The sequence below is a fragment of the Lathyrus oleraceus genome, chromosome 4 (assembly GCF_024323335.1).
Source record: "Lathyrus oleraceus cultivar Zhongwan6 chromosome 4, CAAS_Psat_ZW6_1.0, whole genome shotgun sequence".
Lineage (NCBI taxonomy): Eukaryota > Viridiplantae > Streptophyta > Magnoliopsida > Fabales > Fabaceae > Lathyrus > Lathyrus oleraceus.
In genome coordinates, this window is record NC_066582.1 from 196264340 (window position 1) to 196269885 (window position 5546).

Below are 5546 nucleotides of genomic sequence, written 5' to 3' on the forward strand. Positions count from 1 at the left end.
AAGTAGATTCTGCAACAAGCCACTCTACTTGGGGAGAATACACAAAGCAGACTGATCGCAACAAATAGATTCTGCAATATAAGCCACTCTACTGGGGATCACAAGCAGTCAGGAAATCAATCCGTTCTCTGAATGTTAGTGCCATCATCCGACCATACTGGGGATTGAAGGAGTATTCAACAGGCGAAACTGCCACAACAAACGTTCTGCAGACTATGCTGAGGAAAAGATGGTTGAAATACTGGGATGTCAACCCAATTAACCACTGAATAAGAAAATAAATCCTGCTCTGCTGAGGAGAACAAACACTCTGATAGAGAGACAACAACAACTCTACAGACGACTTCGCCGGGGAAAAGGTAAAGTACCGGGTATCAAACCGCCGACTTACCGAGTCTTTTAAAAGGAAAACGACCGTGCTGAAGAAACAGACAACTCTGCTGGCACCTGCACTGGGGAGAGTGACAACAACTCTGCTTGCGAATGTGCTGAGGAGACAAATAAAGTCTGGGGATGTCGACCCACTGGAGAAAGTGACGGGGCGCCAGGATGACAAACCAATCAACCGCTGAAACTCCCAAGGGAACATCCATGCTAGGGAAGATTGCTGCTGGAGAAAACGAAGTCTTCAACAACACTCTGCTTGCGACTATACTGGGGAACAACCCCAACAACAACTCTGTTTGAGGAACAACCCCAACAAAGATCTGAAGAAAGAAGATACAACCAAACCAGGAATATGAACAAATGTCTTACCTGTTGGAAATCATGCCACCCTCGGGAGAGCACTGAGATATTCTTGAGTATCCTTTCAATATTGTGAATGTTCACTTCGTTTAAAACAATATATTTTTGAAAAATCTATTTGTTTAAAACAATGACATTTTATCAATTTAAAACATGCAAAACATTTGTTGAATTGAAACAAATAAGAGTGCAAATAATTGGATAAAAAGCTCAAATTGATTTGATGGAATGGTAGCCTGCAAATGGCAAGACTCCATAGATCTGTACAAATTTGAAATCAGTGATATATATTGGAAGAGGGCTACATTGAACATAATGATCCTTTCTCTACCAATTTGAATCTCGATGTATCCGAAGCTTCGGTTGACGATAAATCGAGAATCTTCTGATGAAATGACGACTGGTGAACAGAAAGTCTTGTCAGGATGCAGTCACTTGCCAAATCCCTAATTTTTGCCTAGATTGCCCCAGGGTGAGGTACTCAATCTAGCGGGATGCAAATATTCTCTTTTTTTTTCAAGTCTCTAATTTTTTCCTGGCTTACCCTTGCGGGTTCTCCACCGAGACGCTCATTTTTGCCTAAGCCGCCCTTTCGGGTTTTCAACTTAGCGAGCTATTCTGTTTTTTTTTTGCATATACTTTTTTTCTAGGCAAAGTATCTCTTGACTGCATCTGAATTCACAGGACGAGTGAAATCCTCCCCATCCATTGTTGTAAGCATCAAAGCTCCGCCTGAAAAGGCTCTCTTAACAACATATGGACCCTCGTAGTTGGGAGTCCACTTGCCCCTGGAATCGGGCGCGAAAGACAAAACTTTCTTGAGCACAAGGTCACCTTCTCGGAACACACGAGGCTTGACCTTCTTATCGAATGCTTTCTTCATTCTCTGCTGATATAGCTGACCATGGCACATGGCAGTTAAATGCTTCTCTTCGATCAAATTCAGTTGGTCGTAACGACTCTGAATCCATTCAGCATCAGTCAACTTGGCTTCCATCAAGACTCTCATTGACGGGATCTCCACCTCTACTGGGAGAACAGCTTCCATGCCATAAACAAGAGAGAAGGGGGTTTCCCCTGTTGAAGTGCGTACAGACGTACGATATCCATGCAAAGCAAATGGCAGCATCTCGTGCCAATCTTTGTATGTGACAGTCATCTTCTGGATAATCTTCTTGATATTCTTATTAGCAGCTTCAACAACCCCATTCATCTTAGGTCTGTAGGGAGAGGAATTATGGTGTGCAATCTTAAATTCAGCGCACAACTCATCCATCATCTTGTTATTCAGATTGGATCCATTATCAGTAATGATCCTCTCTGGCACACCATAACGGCAAATCAACTGGTTTTTGATAAACTTCACAACCACCTGCCTGGTTACATTCGCATATGAAGCGGCTTCAACCCATTTGGTGAAGTAATCAATTGATACGAGAATAAATCTGTGTCCGTTGGAGGCTTTCGGCTCAATCATGCCGATCATGTCAATTCCCCACATAGAGAAAGGCCATGGTGACGAAATCACATTCAGGAGTGTCGGAGGAATATGAATCTTATCCGCATAAATTTGACACTTGTGACATTTCTTCACATACTTGCAACAGTCAGACTCCATTGTCAGCCAATAGTAGCCTGCTCTCAACATCTTCTTAGCCATGGCATGTCCATTGGAATGAGTACCAAATGAACCCTCATGGACCTCAGTCATCAATAGGTTTGCTTCGTGTCTATCCATGCATCTGAGCAAAACCATATCGAAATTTCTTTTGTACAGCACTTCACCACTGAGGTAGAAACTGCCTGACAACCTTCTTAAAGTTTTCTTATCTTTCACAGATGCCCCAGGCGGGTAGACCTGGTTCTGGAGGAAATTCTTGATATCAAAGTACCAAGGCTTGTCATCTTTCACTTCTTCAATTGCAAATATGTGAGCTGGTCTGTCCAAGCGCATCACAGTAATATTGGGGACATCATTCCACCATCTGACCACAATCATGGAAGCAAGCGTAGCAAGAGCATCTGCCATCCGATTATCCTCTCGAGGAATGTGATAAAATTCAACTTCTGTGAAGAATGTTGAAATTCTCCTTGCATAATCTCTGTATGGGATGAGACCAGGTTGATTTGTCTCCCATTCTCCCTTGATCTGATTAACAACCAAGGCCGAATCACCGTACACGTCAAGATACTTGATTCTCAAGTCAATGCATTCTTCAAGTCCCATAATACAGGCTTCATACTCCGTCATATTATTCGTGCATTTGAAAGTTAGCCTGTTGTAAACGGAATATGCGAACCTTGAGGAGTAATGATCACTGCCCCAATTCCATTTCCATATTGATTAACAGCGCCATCAAACACCATCGTCCATCTGGAACCAGGTTCCGGACCTTCATCAAGTGTTGGCTCATCACAATCTTTCATCTTCAAATACAGAATTTCCTCATCAGGGAAGTCATACTGAATAGACTGATGATCTTCGATTGGCTGGTGCGCTAAATGGTCAGCCAAGATACTACCTTTGATAGCTTTTTGAGCTTGATACTCAATATCATACTCAGACAATAACATCTGCCAACGGGCAATCCTCCCAGTTAAAGCAGGCTTCTCGAAGATATACTTAATTGGATCCATTCTGGATATCAACCAAGTTGTATGATTTATCATGTACTGGCGCAAACGCTTAGCAACCCAAGCTAAAGCACAGCACGTCTTCTCAAGCATAGAGTACCGAGACTCACAATCAGTAAACTTCTTACTGAGGTAGTATATGGCAAATTCCTTCTTCCCTGATTCGTCTTGTTGACCGAGTACACAACCCATCGAGTCTTCAAGAACTGTCAAATACATGATCAGAGGTCTTCCTTCCACAGGCGGAGACAAGATCGGAGGTTCAGACAGATAATCTTTGATACTGTCGAAAGCTTTCTGGCACTCCTCGGTCCAATCATGAGACTGATCTTTCCGGAGGAGCTTGAATATCGGTGCACATGTGGCAGTCATGTGGGATATAAATCTGGAAATGTAATTCAAGCGGCCAAGAAAACCTCGGACTTGCTTCTCAGTTTTAGGTGCAGGCATCTCTTGTATTACTTTGACCTTTGCAGGATCAACCTCAATACCTCTTTCGCTTACCACAAAACCCAACAATTTGCCAGAACGGACTCCAAATGTACACTTGTTCGGATTCAGGCAGAGTTTAAACTTCCTCAAACGCTGAAAAAGCTTCAACAAATGCTCAATATGCTCAACTTCCGTTCGGGACTTAGCAATCATATCATCAACATATACTTCTATCTCCTTGTGCATCATATCATGAAACAAGGTAGTCATAGCTCGTTGATACGTGGCTCCGGCGTTCTTCAAACCGAAGGGCATCACTCGATAACAGAATGTTCCCCAAGGTGTGATGAATGTTGTCTTCTCCATATCCTCTGGTGCCATCTTGATTTGATTATATCCGGAAAATCCGTCTATAAAGGAAAAGACTTTGAATTTAGCTGTATTGTCTACCAACATGTCAATGTGTGGTAGAGGAAAATCGTCTTTCGGACTAGCCTTATTCAAATCTCTATAATCAACGCACATACGGACTTTTCCGTCCTTCTTAGGAACAAGCACAATATTGGCCACCCATTGAGGATATGTAGAAGTCACCAGAAACCCCGCATCAATTTTCTTCTGAACTTCCTCTTTGATCTTCACTGCCATATCTGAATGAGTTCTTCTGAGCTTCTGCTTCACAGGCACGCACTCAGGCTTCAAAGGCAGGAAATGTTGCACAATATCTGTATCTAAACCCGGCATGTCTTCATAGGACCAAGCAAAGATATCTGAATATTCTCGTAGCAAGCTGATCAAATCTTCCTTGACAGACCCTTCAAAAAGTGCCCCAATCTTCACCAAGCGAATACAATCCTCAGACCCCAAGTTGACTGTTTCCAAGTCTTCGAGATGCGGCTGAATGATCTTCTCTTCGTGCTCAAGGAGACGGGTAATCTCATCAGGAATCCCTTCAACGTCATCTTCCTCTGCCTCAAATACAGGGAATTCAAAATTGGGAGATGGCGTTGGATCATTATGTTCAATGGGTTTTAGGATCAACCTGCATAATGATTTTCGTTAAAGAAAAAATTAGAATTTAAACAAGCAAATCATTATGCAGATGAAAAAAGATTGCTTTTATTCTTGTTTTTATGGGTTTTTTGTGATCACTTCATGCAAAAAAGCAAAAAGTGAAAACAAAGGAAAAACAAATGTTAAACAATGCATTAATTGAATGAAAACATCATTGTATATATGCTTTGCCAACAATGTCATCACTTCTCCTTTTGGCATTGGAGAAGGGTTTTAAACAAAATGAACAATTACTCTGATCTATGGATGACTGTAGGAACATCTACAGCGACCCAATTGTGGCAGACACCACCAGGAATAACGAAGTTGTTCACGTCCTCTGCATCCTCTTCCAAGATGGCAGCAACTTCCTCTTCAGGTTGATCATCATGGATAAATCCTCCACTTGTGAACAAACCTTGCTCATTACATGCCCCAGAACAGTAGCCAATGCCATCCCGGGATCTATTGTCTTCAAGTTCAAGCACCTTCCCTAATCCAGCAACTGCACCACATTCAATGGCCAGCTTCGCATCTCGGTAGGAAGTGAATGAAGGAGACTTCTTCTCGATTGGTTCATCAATAGATAAAGCTTGGAATGGCGTTCCAACTTCATCCTCAGCGTCAATGTACGAGAAAGAAGACAGATGGCTAACCAGGAGAGCCTTTTCTCCCCCTAC